Source organism: Hippopotamus amphibius, chromosome 1 (assembly GCF_030028045.1).
Source record: "Hippopotamus amphibius kiboko isolate mHipAmp2 chromosome 1, mHipAmp2.hap2, whole genome shotgun sequence".
NCBI classification, from domain to species: domain Eukaryota; kingdom Metazoa; phylum Chordata; class Mammalia; order Artiodactyla; family Hippopotamidae; genus Hippopotamus; species Hippopotamus amphibius.
This window is the reverse complement of record NC_080186.1, coordinates 178536137-178555107: the sequence shown is the minus strand read 5'-3', so window position 1 is coordinate 178555107 and position 18971 is coordinate 178536137. Positions and strand designations below refer to the sequence as shown.

Here is an 18971-nt window from a genome sequence, read left to right as displayed (position 1 = left end):
AATGGATGGTATTAGTCATTATCGACTCCTTTTTCTCATTCATGCATGATACACAATTCACACTCTACCTTCAAAATGTTTGTAGAATTTGACCAGTTCTTATCTCCTCCACTGCTACCACACTGCTCCAAGCCAACATCCTCTCTCATTTCAGTTGCTACAGTAACCTGGTCACTGTTCTTCTTCCTTGCTTTCTTAAGCCCCCTTTTTTTAGCTCAGCGGTCTGGGTAAATCTTGACCACATTATTGTTCCAAATCTCTGTAATAACTTCCCATTTTACTTATAGTCAAAGTGCTTACAGCTTACAGTGGTTATGAGGCCCCAAATTTCCCTTCACCTCTGTTTTCACTCTCACCGCCTTTCTTATTAATTTCTCTTTGGCTGTCTTTGCTTCAGCCTCACTAATCTTGCTATTTCAAGAATGAATGTGTCGGACTTCCCTGGTGGCACAATGATAAAGAATCCGCCTGTCAATGCAGGGGACACGGGTTCGAGCCCTGCCCTGGGAAGATTCCACATGCCACGGAGCAGCTAAGCCCATGTGCCACAACTATTGAGCCTGTGCTCTAGAGCCCGTGAGCCACAACTACTGAGCCCATGTGCTGCAACTATTGAAGCCCACGTGCCTAGGGCCCATGCCCCACAACAAGAGAAGCCACTACAACGAGAAGCCTGCGCACCACAATGAAGAGTAGCCCCCGTTTGCAGCAACTAGAGAAAGCCTGAGTGCAGCAAAGAAGACCCAACGCAGCCAATAAATAAATAAAATAAATAAGTAAATAAATTAATGTGTCATGCACATTTTCATGGCTAACTCCACTCTACTGCTCTGTTACCTCATTAAAGTTTTGCTCTTGTATCACCCCACCACGGCTGATTCTGGCAACTCCATATGTTGCTATATACTCTGGCATTCTCTATCTTTCTTTCTTTTTTTTTTTTTAATCTCTATCTTTCTTTTCCTGTTTGGTCTTTTTTCCCTTAATTCTTATTAGCTTCTGATATACTAAGCAATTTATTTCTAGTATTCACTATTGTTTGTTTGTTTCCCACATCTAGAATGTCAACTCCTTGAGGTCAGTGGCCTTTGTTTAATCTCTTACGTATCTTCAGTGACTAGAGTGGTGGTTGTCATGTGATAGATGCTCATTAAATGAATTCATGAATAACTGTATTTCTTCCAACTCTTGTTCCATTAAAGTTCTCAAAGATCGAACTGTTACCTTTCACTTTCCACTGCATTATCTACCAGTTACAGAGAAGGAACATGTAGTAGATGCTTTTTACACGTTTTTTGCATGGATTCTTTTTTTTTTTTGAAAATAAACTTTTTAATTAATTATCTATTTTATACATATTAGCATATATATGTCAACCCCAATCTCCCAATTCATGCCACCCCACCCCCCTTTCCCCCCTTTCATGGATTTTTTATCTTCCTGCCTTTAGGTATGGTGGTAGTTTATAGATTGGCTGGAGGGAGCTCTTGTTCCCCTGCTTTGATTTTTAAAATCTACTAACCTCATTAAACCCATTCCACTAAACCCATCCACATTCTTATTCTTTGAAATGGACAAACGATCTGTCAGTAACAGCTAATAATACATTGAATGCTTACTGTGTGTCAGGCAGAGTTCTAAATGTTGAAAAACTATTAACTCATCAAGTCCTCACCCTTCTTGACTCCCAACCAGTGGCTCCCATATTATCCCTCCCGTATGGAAATTCTAGAGACATCCTGTCTATATAAATCCTAAATGTGGTATAACTTCAGGCCTGCACTTTCAGACAAGGCTGGCTCTAATTTCAATGCCCATTATCCCCTAAGGCTCAAGGATGTCATTTTAAACTCTTTGAAGCACATCAGATATAATTCTACTGTTTTCGAATCAAGTGTGTACATTAAATGAGTATAAAATTTTTTTTTTTTTGCAGCATTCGCTATGTTTTTTTGCTTCTTGAACATTGTGTACCTTTCTTGCCATTAGTCATTGTAAATTTTAAATTAACTGGAAAATGACACACAAAAGAGATATTGGATACTATTTAAATATGTTTTAATCATTCCACTAGGTCCATAAGAAATAAGCAACCAGTTTGTTGCAAAGACCCAATATTATGTGAAACACTCAAAAACTAGGTAATATCTGTATTTGGCTTCTTTTTCTTCTTTGCCTATTGTGTACTCCCTCTAGTGTTCAAAAATATGAATACTTATAATTAGCCTATTCAAATACTAAAGAACACATTAATATAGAAGTAAGGCCTTCTTAACCTGATGTATATATATATATTTTTTTACTCTGGAGATTATATTGTCCAGTTACTGAATTTTCAATGTATTGTATGAAAAACATTCTTTCTCCCCTTTCCTGTGGTGATTTGATTATGTCTGTCTTTTCCCATGTGTATTTTTGATTTGTCCACTTCAGTCAGGGGAAATATTGGACTTCTTGAACTTCTGTCTTTAAAGACCAAAATTTCTCCCAATTTTTAAAACTGATGTCTAGGTTTTAGTTGGGCATTTGAATATGAACAGGAATCTTCCCATATGCCAGAAATGAAAAAAAAACTGTATTAACTAGAGGAGTGTCTTTTAACATGGAAATTAAAATATTTAAATAATTGACATCATTTTATTTTAATGTATTGAAACATTATCTAAATACATTAGCTTCGGGACATCACTGGTGGTGCAGTGGTTAAGAATCCGCCTGCCAATGCAAGGGACACGGGTTTGATCCCTGCTCTGGGAAAATCGCACATGCCACAGAGCAACTAAGCCCATGCACCATAACTACTGAGCCTGCGCTCTAGAGCCCATGAGCCACAACAGTTGAGCCCATGTGCCACAACTACTGAAGCCCTCGCACCTAGAACCTGTGCTCTGCAGCAAGAGAAACCACCAGAGTGAGAAGCCCGTGCACCACAACAAAGCGTAGCCCCCGCTCTCCATGACTAGAGAAAGTCTGCGTGCAGCAACAAAGACCCAACGGAGCCAATAAATAAACAAATTTATTAAAAAATTTAAAAATAAATAAATAAATACATTGATTGCAAGATACCTTAAGAAATAACAAAGGTATCCATAGGAATAACAAATAAGTAACATGTATATACTATTGTCATTTAATATAGAATATTAACAATTGCTAGCATATATAGAAGAGAAAATAATTTTGAATTGTAAGGTTAACTAAATTATTACCGTCATTATTTGGAAATGTTTAAAAATCAGAGGCTAGAATTTTAAGTTAATTTTTCTAAACTGACATATAATAATTCTAAATAATAAATAATAAATTGATAACATTTGATTAATGCCCTACAGTTTTTAAATTACTTTGATGCCTACTATTTCAATTGTTCATAGTCAGATGAAATTAAAAAAAGAATAGAAAGAATAAATAATTTTGAGTGACCTTCAGAGACATTATTTTCTAAACTCTCTTAACTCCCTGAAAGTACTGTGATATTATAGTGATTAGTACATTTTAAATGGAATTTAATACTCAGCATTCACTCTGTATATTTCTTAGGGAGATTTACTTGATACTTTAACCTTATTCATAACAGACTACATTGTAGGCCCTTGGGGGAACCTACTTTTTTAAAATATACAGGATGATATGGCACAGAATGCCCTTTGGGGTTGTTTCATTACAGACAGTATGCATCAACATGCTTGAGAACGTAACATCTGCTTCCTGAAGCTGTTAATACTAATAAATATAATGTCTAATGAATTCCATTGCTCACCAACAACCGCTTTAGTTACTTGGGTTCTGATATACTCTGCATTGAATACTGGGTTGCCCAATGACACCTCTTAGTTTTTTTTTTTTTTTGCTGGGGCGGGGGATGGTTTTGAAACACTATCTGAATTCCTATTTATAATGCTTTTTGTTTTGTCACTCTGCTGATTTAGTATTATTAATGGAGTTAACTCCTATATTATAACACTTAGCTCTTTCTTAGATTTGAAATGTTTCTAACCATATTATATTTTTATTGGTGCCTAATCGTGTGTCTTCTTTCCTCAGGAAAATTGATGAAGAAAAAGGGATTTAATAAAAAAGCACTGACACCTGAACAGAGTTTCAGAAAGAAAAAAAACCAAACAGAGCAAGGGCTATCATTTAATAAAAAAATACAGTAATAAGCTTGCTTTGTATAGAGTTAGGACACTTATAATATTTACTGAAGGTAGGACATTATTTACTACGTTGATACAAGATGATGATTGTCTTAAATTGTGAGGGAATCTAAACCAATTAAGTATTTTTTAGTCAGAAATTTTGATCTCCTATGCAATTATTTAAAATTGTCTTATTTCACTCTATACCAATAGTAAATGTATGAGGACTGATTGAATTCATGTCTTCATAAGTCCTCCTCTAAGCCACCCTGTATAATATTCCTCAACTTGACAATGACCGAAAGTACTTTTTGACTATAAAGTACGTGGCAGATGATAGTACTTTGATTGATTTCCCTTTGGTATTTGTTAATTTTCAAAAATAACACAGATACTTAACCAGCATCTTAAAAGATATCATTACAAATATTGGTTCCATTTTTATTATGGGCGAAGTCCATGTATGTATTATAAAATTCTGGAAGTCTGTGGGAAATCTGTTTTTTGAAAGTAGAGATCAAAATAATAATAATTTTATTAATATTTTCCTATAAATTATAGAAAGCATATTACTTTTCTCAATATAGGTGGAAAATAGATGCATTGACATGGCTAAGAGTATGGCTTTAAAAAATGTTTTTGTGAATTTAAGAAAGTCTTAATACAGGTGTTGCATCAATACACAGAATTTGGTTAGTGATAAAGAAAATTTTAGATTGTAGTATTTTTCTAGAATTAGGTAAAATTTATTTCAATTTGCCTAGAATATTTCTTTTCCAAAATAAATTTTGAAATAGTTTAGTGATTATATTCAAATACTTTTCCATTACTAAAGAGAATCAAAAAATATCCAAAGTTGATTTAGTATCTGATCAGTTATTCTAACAAAAAATGATGATTAATGGCTCATTTTTTGTTGCTTTAATTGCCATAATTTCAGTATATTTTTAAATGAAATATAGCAGGGGAACAGAATTTACAAATATCATTAATAAGAAAAGTGCCATCTTTTTTTAATGAGCATTTTACCCACCCGGCACCTTCTTCCTTACAGTTAGGGTGTATGTTCTGTGAGAGTAAGGACCTTGTATGTCTTACATTACTACACTCTCTTAGAGCAGTGCCTATCATGTAGTACCTGGCAAACTATATATTTTTTTTCTTTTTTCTTTTTTTTTTATTTTGGCAAACTGTATTTAATGAAGACCTATAAAAGAATGAATAAGGAATTTAGAATATCTGAGTATTTGTAATTTGTCTTGTGTCTACTCCATTTTTGTTACTTTCATTATTTCTGAATTCAACTATTATATTGCATAAGGTAGATTAGATTATACTGCAGTAATAAATTAACCCTAATGTTAGTAAACATTAACAAATGTTTATTTGTCTGACACACTGTACTCTCCAGCGTAAACTGGTGGGAAGCTCTGTTCCAAGGAGTTGCTCAGGGACCCAGCCTGTTGTGATAGTGCCATCTAAACACAGCATTTCCAGGGAAAAAAGAATGCAAGAATTTATACCCACCCTCCTGTCTTTTGGTCCACAAGCAACAAGGATCACCTGTGTATACAGAACTGTAGCCCCAACCTAGGTGCAAGGGAAATGAGGTCTTGTAAACCCATGATGAAGAAAATCGCTTGGGATTTGGTGAACCCAGTATTGTCTTGGCTACAAACTTTACTCTTTCCAGATTCTCGTTTTTCAAAGTAAGGTTTATAGGGTATTCACTTCATCAAAGAGTTTTCCCACACACACATGCACACACATACAAATACACACAGAGTTTCTTACATGCACAGAGGATTTGCCAAAGTCAATAAATTTGGCATTATTTCCCAAACTTACTGGATTAAGGATTCTGCTTTTTGGAGACCATCTCTTAGAACTAGTATTCTGGGGAACAATTTTAGAAAACACTCCTCTTGATCAAATAGGTTGAATAAATGTCAGAACTTGTCATAAAAAGAAGAAACTCACATTCAGTAGAGTCTTTGGCCTATAATAAATTCTTGGTTCCATCCCTTTTATTGTGCTTGCATATAAAACTTAAATAGAATAATAATATACTATTTAGCTTATCGTGAAGACAAGTTTCTGACCACCTCAGACGTTAGAGCATAGTCAGTGCCCTGAAATTGAGAGACAAAATTGCGTATAATTGGCTTAAATGATTCTTTTTTTTTTTTTTTTTTTTTTTTTTGAGATACAATTAACAGTTAATAAACAGCATATATTTAGAGTGTACAATTTGGCATCCTAATCTCCCAATTCATCCTCCCCCAACCCGCCCCGCTTTCCCCACTTGGTGTCCATGTGTTTGTTCTCTACATCTGTGTCTTTATTTCTGCCTTGCATTTCCTCTTTCATAGTTGTTAGCATTTGCCTTATGTATTAAGGTGCTCCTATATTGCGTGCATATATATTTATAATTGTTATCTCCTCTTCGTGGATTGATCTCTTGATCTTTATGTAATGTCCTTTCTTGTCTCGTAACATTTTTTATTTTAAAGTCTATTTCATCTGATATCACTATTGCTATTCCAGCTTTCTTTTGATTTTCATTTGCATGGAATATCTTTTTCCATCCCCTCACTTTCCGTCTGTATGTGTCCCTAGGTCTGAAGTGGGTCTCTTGTAGACAGCATATATATGGGGCTTGTTTTTATATCCATTCAGCCAATCTGTGTCTTTTGGTTGGAGCATTTAGTCCATTTATATTCGAGGTGATTATCGATATGTATGTTCCTATTACCATTTTCTTAATTGTTTTTGTTTTTGTAGGTCCTTTCTTCTCTTATGTTTCCCACTTAGAGAAGTTCCTTTAGCATTTGTTGTAGGGCTGGTTTGGTGGTGCTGAATTCTCTTAGCTCTTGCTTGTCTGTAAAGCTTTTGATTTCTCCATTGAATCTGAATGAGATCCTTTCTGGGTAGAGTAGTCTTGGTTGTAGGTTCTTCCCTTTCATCACTTTAAATATATCATGCCACTCCCTTCTGGGTTGCAGAGTTTCTGCTGAGAAGTCAGCTGTTAACCTTATGGGAGTTCCCTTGTATGTTATTTGTCATTTTTCCCTTGTTGCTTTTAATAACTTTTCTCTGTCTTTAATTTTTGTCAATTGGACTACTTGGTGTGTTTCTCCTTGGGTTTATCCTGCCTGAGACTCTCTGCACTTCCTGGACTTAGGTAGCTGTTTCCTTTCCCATGTTAGGGAATTTTTCAACTCTAATCTCTTCCAATATTTTCTTGGGTCATTTCTCTCTCTCTTCTCCTTCTGGGACCCGTATAATGTGAATGTTGGTGTGTTTAACATTGTCCCAGAGGTCTCTTAGGCTGTCTTCAGTTCTTTTCATTCTTTTTCTTTATTCTTTTCTGCATAAGTGATTATCACCATTCTGTCTTCCAGGTCACTTATTCGCCCTTCTGCCTCAGTTAATCTGCTATTGGTTGCTTCTAGTATATTTTTCATTTCAGTTATTGTGTTTCATATCTCTGTTTGCTCTTTACTTCTTCTAGGCCTTTGGTAAACTTTTCTATCTTTGCATCCAGTCTTTTTTCAAAGTCCTGAATCATCTTCACCATCATTATTCTGAATTCTTTTTCTGGAAGGGTGCCTATCTCTTCTTCATTTAGTTGTTTTTCTGGGATTTTATCCTGTCCCTTCATCTGGTACAAAGTCCTCTGCTTTTTCAGTTTCTCTTTCTGTGGCTGTGGTTTTCAGTTCCACAAGATGAAATACTGCTGATACTGCTTGATACTCGGCTTAAATGATTCTTAACTAAGTTTTGCAAAGAGCATTCCCTAAAGCAAGTTTACTTTATTTCAGTCAATTCCAACTTGGTCTTAGTTGGCAAAAATATTAACAGTCTTGGTTTTAAGTACATAGCAAGTTATAGATACCAAATTAGAATGGGTTGCAGGTTTTCTTTTCCCCCAGACGCTAGTATACTGGCACTCATGTGAAACAAAAACATACGGCCCAACCGGAAGGAAAAACCCAGAATGACTATTAAAAAATAAGCAAATGCACAGTATCAACTTACCATATTCGTTAATAGAAAATCTCTCTATTCCTCAGTTATTTAAATTGTCCAAATGAAGTTAAACTACCAGTAGCACACTGTTTTAGAAAGTCTGACAAATGCATAAAATTTTAAATGATTGTCAATCCAAGTATTGAAAGTTAAAAAAAAAAAAAGCATTATGTTTCATTCCTTAAAACAATAAGTTAACAAAAGAGTGGTTTTCAGAATATGTCCTCCTCTCTGTGTAAATTAGAAGACAATGGTATAATGCTGTTTTGAATTTATAGAATAAAATGTGTCATATAGATTTTTTTTCTCATTTTCTCTATTAAGGTGGCAAAATAATTAGTAAGTTGGAGTTTAGTATTGTAAGTAGTTGCTCTAAAGTGCATGATACATATATATTTTATATTATTATGTAGTATAAATTGTCATAATTTAAATATAATTATTTGATTTAAAAATTATATACATATGTATTTGTTGGCAGAAATATGTCTGCTTCTAGGGGAGAAGGGAAGAAGGGATACATATATTTTTCCTTCCCTGAATTTCAGGAAAATAATTTTTATATTGCTTGAAATAACATAAATGACTGACTTGTGTACAATCATTTAATAAATATTTTTTAGCATTTTAAATAAGCAATTATGCACTTCCATTAATGTACTATTACAATGAAATCTTAATTAACTTGCTAAACTGTTACAGTTTGGGATAATTCTTAGCTTATTTAGAAGAGCAGATTTAAAAGTAGTACCCTGTATCTTATATAATAGTTGAGATTTGTAACAATTTGTGTCACATTTTCTTTATTTTTCATAGTTCCAGAAAAAGTATTAAAATAAATACAGGTTACCCTCAGTTTGAGGCATTTTGTTAGTGAAAAATTATAAAAGGACGACACATGTAATTAGATTTACTTTTCATCCTATGTTTGTTGGACATACATTTTGGGTGATGGAAAATTCCAGTAGTAAGCAGGTAGTAACAGGAATATTTATATGCTTATAACATCTGATGTTTGTACCTGCTATGACTTTTCTGAAATTCTCTTAATTGAAAGCAATGATGTATCATGCAAAGTATAGATCAACTGCAATTAGATTTTTCATCATGAGTTACTAATGAGCCTTTTGTAGATGTTGTTGTAAATATTTAGTTTTTAATGTTTTGTTTTTAATGTTTAGTTTTTAATGCTTACTGTCACATTTAGTTTTTAATGTTTACTATCACACTTAGTATAGCATGAGAAGTCACTTAAAAAGAGTGGAAAATGACTAGGCCCCATGATTAATTTTCTTGAAATCTGTTAGCCTGAAAATATGTTAGAAATGCTATGCCTTAATCATTTTCTCTTCTTATATATTCTGTGCTAACTTAAATACAAGATATAAGGACACACACTCTCTCTTTATTTTTATTTATTTCCTTTTAAAAGCTATCTACCAGTTTAAGGGAATAAGGTAACTTCCAAGGTCATAAAGCATTGATAACAAAATCCATTAGAAACCTCTGATTAATCAGTGAATTGGAATGAAGCAATTACCAGTATACACAGTATTGCAAAGAATGGAAATGGGGTTCATAAATTATGGTGTTCAATCTCTTTGTTCACCTTGCTTTTTAATTCATATATGGAGAGCATATAGTGTTCAGTTTTCTGAGGTTAATTTTTGGAACTATTATTGGTTTTTGTTTGTTTCATTTTTAGCTATAACAAAAAAGCCTTACTGATTGTATTATAGACTGCTTTATACCTAAACTGTTGTGCTTTTCTTATACCTTGTTTTACCAAAGTTTTCAATAAGTTGGTACCACTTTTATTTAAGCTTTCCATTTTGAGAGATTTACAGATTCATATGCAAGTGTAAGAATAATACATAGAGATCCCTTGTACCTTTGGCCAGTTTGCTCCAGTGATAATATCCTGAAAAACTATAGTACAGTATCATAACCAGGAGGTTGACATTGATATAGTCAGGATACAGAATAGTTCCATCACCACAAGAATAGCTCATGTTACCTTTTTTATAGCTCCACCCTCTTCCCTACTATCTCGACTCCATCCCTAACTCCTGCCAATCACTAATTTGTTCTCCATTTTGACAATTGGTCATTTCAAAATTGTTATGTAAGTGGACTCATATAATATGTAACCTTTTGGGATTAGCTTTTTTTCACTCATCATAATTCCTGGAAATTCATCCACTTTTTATTTTTAATCAATAATTTGTTTCTTTTTATTGCTGACTAGTATTCCATGGTGTAGATTTACCATACCTTGTTTAACCACTCACCCATTGAAGGAGAGACAGCTGGGTTGTTTCCAGTTTGGGGATTGTATTTAAAAAGTTGCTGTAAACATTTATGTGTAAATTTTTGTATGAATATTAATTTTTATTACTCTTAGATAAATGTCCAAGAGTATAATTGCTAGATTATATGGCAGTTCTATGTTTAGTTTTATAAGAACTGTCAAATGGTTTTTCAGAGTTGCTTTGCCATTTTGTTCCCACCAGCAACATTTGAGTGATGCAGGTTTTCAGTTTCTCTGCATTCTCACCAGAATTTGATTTCACTGCTTTTATCTTAGGCTTCTCATAGGTGTTTAGTGATATTTTATTGTGGTTTTAGTCTGAATTTCCCTGATGGCTTATGTTGTTGAGCATCTTTGCATTTGCTTACTTGCTAGGTATATTTCACCGTTGGTGAAATGTATATCTTTTTTCAATGAGATTGTACATTTTTTAACTGTTGAGTTTTGAGAATTGTTTATATATTTTAGATACTAATGCTTTGTCAGATATATGGTTTTCTAATATATTCTCCCAGTCTGTAACTTGTCTTTGCATCTTCTTCGCAGGGTCTTTTTTAGAACAAAAGTTTTAAAATCTGATGAAGTTCAATTTCCCATTATACTATTTGTGTCAAGTAGAACTCTTTGCCTAGCACTAAATCCTGAAGGTTTTCTCTTATTTTTTTCTAAAATTTTATGTTTTTCCATATTCCGTTTAAGTTTGTGATCCATTTTGAGTTAACTTTTGTATACAATTTGGGACTTGAATTGAAGTTCATTGTTTTGCATATGGATAACCACTTGCTCCAAGTGGTTGAAACCATTGTTTTTTCAACCATTTGTGGAGAAGGCTAACTTTCTTCTATTAAATTGCTTGTTCACCTTTGTGAAACATCATTTAGGCTTATTTCTGTGGGACTGTTTCTAGGTTCTCCATTCTGTTACGTTAGTTTGTGTGTCTATCCCTCCACACAGTGTTGATTATTGTAGCTATATAATGTCTTTAAGTTAGATAGACTGATTCTTCCCACTGTGTTCTTTTTCAAGATTATTTTAGGTATTCTCATTTCTTTGATTTCCATGTAAATTTTAGAATAATCTTGCCAGTCTTTATGAAAAAAACCCTGCTGGGATTAAACCTGAATACCAATTTGGGAAGGATTAACAACTTCACAAAGTTGAGTTTTTCAATCAATGAACATAATATGTCTCTATTTATTTATACCTTACTTGACTTCTTTCATCAACATTCTGTGGTTTTCTGCATATAGTATGTGCATGTTTTGTTAGATTTCTACCTGTTTTTGAATGATTGTAAATAATATTTGAGTGACTTATAAATTTCAGTGTCCACCTGCTCATTGCTAGTAAATAAAGTTACAATTTTTTTTTTGTTTGTATATCTTATATATGCGACCTTGCTGAAAACAGTTATTATTTTTAGGAGATTCTTTATTTGTTTTTTAGATTTCTTGGGATTTTCTATCGATAATCATGATATTTGCAAATAAGGACAGTTTTATTTCTGCCTGTTTTACATGCCTATTTGTTTTCCTTTTCTGCACTTGATATGATCCTGTAATTTTTCTTTTTTAGCCTCTTAATGTGGTAGATTAAACTAGGCTTGCATTTCCAAAATAAACTCCATTTGCTCATGCTGTATAATTAACTTCATGTATAGGTGAATTCTATTTGCTAATAAATTATTAAGGAGTTTTGTTTCTGAAGTCATGAGGGATATTTATATATAGATTTTGTTGTTGTTGTTGTTCTGTCCTTGATTGGTTTTGACATTAGGGTGATACTAGCTTTAAAAATGAATTGTGGAGAAAGACACTGGAACTCACCAAAAAAGACACTCCACATCCAGAGACAATGGAGAAGCCGCAATGAGATGGTAGGAGGCGCGCAATCGTGTTAAAATCAAATCCCATAAATGCTGGGTGGGTGACTCACAGACTGGAGAACAGTTATACTGCAGATGTCCACCCACTAAAGTGAGAGTTGTGAGTCCCACGTCAGGCTTCCCAACCTGGGAATCCAGCAACAGGAGGAGGATTCCCCAGAGAATCAGACTTTGAAAGCCAGTAGGATTTGATTGCAGGACCTCCACAGGACTGGGGGAAATGGAGACTCCACTCTTGGAGGGCACACAAAAAAATGTGCTCACCAGGACCCAGGGGGAAGGAGCAGTGACCCCATAGGAGACTGAACCAGACCTACCTGCTGGTGTTGGAGGGTTGCCTGCAGAGGTGGGGGGTGGCTGTGGCTAACTAAGGAGACAGGGGCACTGGCAGCAGGGGTTCTGGGAAGTGCTCATTGGCGTGAGCCCTCCCAGAGTCTGCCATTAGCCCCACCAAAGAGCCTGTAAGCACCAGTGCTAGGTAGCCTCAGGCCAAACAACCAACAAGGTGTGAACACAGCCCCACCCATTGGCAGACAAGCAGATTAAAACTTTACTGAGCTCCGCCCACCCAGCCCTACCCACCGTCAGTCCCTCCCATCAGGAAGCACCCAGAAGCCTCCTAGACAGCTTCCTCCACAAGAGGGCAGACAGCAGTATCAAGCAGTATCAGCAGTATTTCATCTTGTGGAACTGAAAACCACAGCCACAGAAAGATAGAGAAAATGAAAAACCAGAGGACTTTGTACCAGATGAAGGGACAGGATAAAACCCCAGAAAAACAACTAAATGAAGAGGAGATAGGCACCCATACAGAAAAAGAATTCAGAATAATGATAGTGAAGATGATCCAGGACTTTGAAAAAAGACTGGATGCAAAGATCGAAAAGTTTACCAAAGACCTAGGAGAATTAAAAGAGCAAACAAACAGAGATATGCAACACAATAACTGAAATGAAAAATACACTAGAAGGAACCAATAGCCAATTAACTGAGGCAGAAGGGCGAATAAGTGACCTGGAAGACAGAATGGTGAAAATCACTGATGCGGAAAAGAATAAGGAAAAAAGAATGAAAGGAACTGAAGACAGCATAAGAGACCTCTGGGACAATGTTAATAGCACCAACATTCACATTCTAGGGGTCCCAGAAGGAGATGAGAGAGAGAAAGGACCTGAGAAAATATTGGAAGAGATTATAGTTGAAAACTTCCCTGACATGGGAAAGGAAATAGCTACTCAAGTGTAGGAAGCAGAGAGAGTCCTAGGCAGGATAAACCCAAGGAGAAACACACCAAGACATATAGTAGTCAAATTGACTTAAATTAAAGACAGAGAAATGTTATTAAAAGCAACAAGGGAAAAACAACAAATAACATACAAGGGAACTCCCATAAGGTTAACAGCTGATTTCTCAGCAGAAACTCTGCAAGCCAGAAGGGAGTGGCATGATATATTTCAAGTGATGAAAGAGAAGAACCTACAACCAAGAATACTCTACCCAGCAAGGATCTCATTCAGGTTCGACAGAGAAATCAAAAGCTTTACAGACAAGCAACAGCTAAGAGAATTCAGCACCACCAAACCAGCCCTACGACAAATGCTAAAGGACCTTCTCTAAGCGGGAAACATAAGAGAAGAAAAGGACCTACAAAAACAAAAACAAAACAATTAAGAAAATGGTAATAAAAACATGCATATCGATAATTACCTTGAATGTAAATGGACTAAATGCCCCAACCAAAAGACACAGACTGGCTGAATGGTTACAAAACCAAGACCCATATATATGCTGTCTCCAAGAGACCCACTTCAGACCTAGGGACACATACAGACTGAAAGTGAGGGGATGGAAAAAGAGATTCCATGCAAATGGAAATCAAAAGAAAGCTGGAGTAGCAATAGTCATATCAGATAAAATAGACTTTAAAATAAAAAATGTTACAAGAGACAAGAAAGGATATCACATAAAGATCAAGGGATCCATCCAAGAAGAGGAGATAACAATTTTAAATAGATATGCACCCAATATAGGAACACCTCAATACATAAGGCAAATGCTAACAACTATGAAAGAGGAAATGCAAGACAGAAATAGAGACACAGGTGTAGAGAACAAACACATGGACACTAAGTGGGGAAAGTGGGGAGGGTTGGGGGGGGATGAATTGGGAGATTGGGATACCAAATTGTGCACTCTAAATATATGCTGTTTATTGCCTGTTAACTGTATCTCAATAAAAGTTCTTAAAAAAAAAGTCCGTGACCCCAAAATGTTAAGAATAGCTGTGTTATATAAATGTTGAGACATTGTGCCCTACTTCATATTACTAAATCTGTATATTCTATCAGGTGTTAACATGTACAGATTAATATCTGAATGCTCTGCTGTACTCCTAACATCACAGCTTTAAATAAAACTATCCTTCTCATTTGAAAAAAAAAGAAATTGTGAAGTGTTCCCTCACCTGCTGTTTTCTGGAAGAGATTGTGTTAAATTTTATCAATTATTCTTTGAATGTTTGATAGAATCCTCTATCTGGGCTTGGAGATTTTCCTTTTAAATTTCTTAATGGTTATAAAATTATTCAAATTATCTATTCTGTGTTGGCTAAGGGTGGTAGTTCGTGTTTTGCAAGGAATTCATCAATTTCATCTAACGTCAAATTTGTATCTGTAGAGCTTTGTATGGTGTTCCTTTATTATTGTTTTGATGGACCTGTGGTGATATCTCTAGTTTTATTCCTGATATTGGTAATTTGTATTGTCTCTCTTGTTTTCCTTGTCACTTTTTAGAGTTTTGAAATTTTATTGATCTTTTTGAAGAACCAGCTCATTATTCCATTGATTTCCTATATTGTTTTCTGTTTTTAATTTTATTGATATCTGTGCTTGTATTTATTCCTAACTTTATTCTAGCTATTTTTATTTTTCTAGGTTCTAAGGTAGGAGCTTGAAGTATTGAACTTAGATTTTTCTTTTCTATTATAAGCATATAGTGCTATATATTGAACAGCTTCCCTCTTAGCTTCTGCTTTAGCTTTGTACCACATATATTTATATTTTGTATTTTTATTTTCATTCAGTTTAGCTTATTTTTAAATTTCCCTTGAGACCTCCTCTTTGAACTATGGACTGTTTAGAAATATGTTGTTTAGTTTCTAAGTATTTAGAGATTTTCATGTTTTCTTTTTATTATTGATTTCTAGTTTGATTCCATTGAGGTCAGAGAATACACTGTGTATGATTTAAATTCTCCTAATTAGTTGAGACTCTTTTATGGCCCAAAATGTGGTATATTTTGGTAAAAGTTTCATAGACACTTGAAAAGAATGTGTATTCTGCTGTTGGGTAGAGTGTTCCATAAACATCGATTAGACTTTGTTGGTTAATGGTATTGCTGAGCTCTTTATCCTTTCTGATTTTCTGTGTAGTTATTCTGTTAATTTTAAGAGAAGGGCTTTAAAGTCTCCAACTATAACACTGTATGGTTTTGTCTGTTTTTCCTTTCTGTTATATCAGTTTTTGCTTTGGTTATACAGTAGTACTGGTATGTCTTCTTGGTTGATTGATCCTTTTATTATTATATAATGTTCCTCTCTTTCTCTTTCTGATATATATATATATATCTCCACATGCACACATATATATATATATATATATATATATAAGTCTACTAGATCTGGTATTAATATAGACACTTTGTTTTCTTTAATTAATGTTTGTATGATTTATCTTTTCTATCATTATATTTGAAGAGAGTTTCTTAATAGACAGTTTATAGTTGAATCGTTCACATTATTAATCTCTTTCTTATGTTGATATGTTTAGACCATTTACATTTAATGTGGTTACTGACATGTTGACTCTTTAATCTGTCATTTTGTTTTTGTCTTCTGTTGTTTTCTTTGCTTTTTATTTCTCTGTTTTCTTTTTCCTGACTTCTTGTGTGTTACTTGAACAATTTTAGAATTCCATTTTAATATGTCTGTAGTGTTTTTATGTTTATCTCTTATATAGCTTTTTTTGGTGGTAGTTCTAGGTATTATATTATATATGCATTGCTTATGACAGTCTACTGTTGTCATTTGACCAGTTTGAGTGCAGTGTAGAAACCTTACCTTCCTTTATGTCCCTTTGCCTCCCTTATTTATAGTATTTTGCCTTAAATATTTTCTTTGCTTGCATTTAAAACCACATCTGACAGTTATACTTCTTTGTTCCACCATCAAAAATAATTTATAAAACTCAAGAGGAAAGGAATATCTATTGTATTTCACTATTTTATTGTTTACTTTGTTCTTTCTTCTTTCTAGGTGTTTTAAGGTTTCTTTTTTTTATCATTTCCTTTTTGTTTAGAGAACTTCTTTGGTCATTTTTTTAAGGAAAGTCTTTTAGTAAATAATTCTCTTACCTTTCCTTCATTCTGAGAATTTCTTGATTTTCCCTTCATTCTTTGAGGATATTTTCACTGGTTATAGGATCCTGCATAAATAGTTCTTTTCTTTAAGCACTTGAAAAATGTTATTCTACTTCCTTTGTATCTTCATGGTTTCAGATTAGAAATTTTCTGTACCTCAAAATAACTTCCCCCTGTAGATAAGGTGTTATTTCTCTCTCACTACTTTTGTTACTTTTCTTTGTATTTAGCTTTCAGAAAGTTGACTAAGATGTATCTTGGTTTGGATTTCTTTGGATTTATCCTGTTTGGAGTTTGCTCATTTTCCTGAATCTGTGGGTGTATGTCTAAAAATTTTTTTTCTTCCAGTTTTACTGATATTTAATTGACATACAGCACTATATAATTTTAGGTTGTAGAGCATAATGATTTGACCTATATGCATCATGAAATGATTGAAACAATAAGTTTAGTTTAGTGAACATCCATAATCTCATGTTGATACAGAATTAAAGAAATAGAAAAAAATTTTTTCCATGTAATGAGAACTCTTAGGATTTACTCTCTTAAGAATTTTCTTATATAACATACAATAGTGTTATGTTTATCATATTGTACATTACATATCTAGTACTTATTTATCTTATAACTGGAAGTTTGTACCTTTTGACCATCTTCAAAAGGTCATCCCCCCCCACCCTGTGGTAACCACCTGTCTGATTCTTTTCTATGAGTTGTTTGTTTGTTTATTTTTGAATTATAATTGACCTACAACAATATACTAGTTCCTGATACACAACATAGTGATTCAGTATTCTATTCAATACAAAATGATCAACATGATAAGTCTAGTTAACATCTGTCACCATTCACAGATACTTTATAATTATTGACTATATTCTCCACACTATACATTTCATACCCATATGTATTTTGACTAATATGGGACATTTTTAGTCATTACTTTCTGAGAAATTTTTTGTAGTCCTGCTGTCTTTCTCCTCTCCTTCAGTGACTTCAGTGAAATGAGTGTTAGGTCTTTGGTTATGGCCCCATTGATCCATGAGGCTCCTTTTGTTGTTGTTGTTATTTTCAATCTATTTTCTTTCTGTTGCTCAGGTTGAATAATTTTGATTGTCATGTTCAATCTGTAGTATCCAATTAAATTCAGTGATTCTTTCTTCCATCCCCTCCATTCTGTTATTGAGCCCATACAGTGAGTTTTTACTTTATTATATTTTTTACTAATAAAGTTTACATTTAGCTCTTCTTTTTGGCTTTGATTTCTGTGCTGAGTTTTTCTATTTGCTTTACTTTTCCATTTGTTTCAAGCATGTTCATAAGTTTTATCAAAGCATTTTTTGTGGCACTGCTTTAAAATCTTTGTCTGCTATTCCTCTCATCAAGGTGTTCACATCGATTGGTTGTTTCTTTTTCCTTTTTTCATCTAGTTCGGAAACTTCTTGATTCTTGGTATGGTGAGTGATTTCAACTGAAACCTGGACATTTTGGGTATTATGTTATGAAAGTCCTGCAAGTGAATGCAACACACCATTACTGCTGGTATGTGTAACAATCTACTTCCCTACTCTCCTTTGTTGATGTCCAAGAAAGGGAAGATAGGGTACAGGAGGCAGGGATGTTCTTTCCTGCTCTTTGAGTATGAAAGTTCAGATTCCCTCCTTACTCAGCCTTTTCTGATGCTACTTCAGGGAGGTATTGGGTTGCCTCTTTTTAGCCTCTTGAGGGTGGAAGTCTAGATTCCCCACTTGGCCTTCATTGGTGCCAGTGGGATTGGGGGCCACCATTTCTCTGCGGTGTTTGGAGTAGAACAACTATTGTTTCAATTTTTCTGTCTTTCTAAACTGTTCTTTTCCTGATGACTTGGCTGGAGAGAGGAGGCTTTTGTTGCACATTTTTGTCTCCTCCCCTTGATATTGCCAGCTTGATGGCTTCTTCAGCAACAAGTCTGGGATATACAAAGCAAAAGAAAATCCAGAAACTCACCACCTTCTTTCACCTTGGATCTTGAGGTCCCTAGCTGTTCTTCCTTCATTTATCCCCCTGTTAGAGTCCTCTTATGTTCATTTTACATATAATGTCCAGGGATTCTAGTTGTATGTAATGCAAGTAAAAGAGAAAAGTACATCAACTTCATCTTTTTGGAAGTAAAAGTCCATTTGCTTTTAAACTGGAACATTAAACTAAT

At 34.2% G+C, this 18971-nt stretch overlaps 1 protein-coding gene across 5 annotated transcripts in view; it reads left to right on the top strand.

The window, feature by feature from the left end:
• PRR16 (proline rich 16) overlaps nt 1-18971 on the top strand; it is a 278334-nt gene that overhangs the window by 10070 nt on the left and 249293 nt on the right. The window contains exon 1 of one of the 5 annotated variants that reach the window (XM_057736796.1): nt 18299-18325. The exons of the other annotated variants lie outside the window; for them this stretch is intronic. The gene's annotated coding sequence lies outside the window, so the exon portion shown is untranslated. Of the gene's footprint in view, nt 1-18298; nt 18326-18971 lie in introns of those variants that run through there. 5 annotated transcript variants of the gene reach the window in all.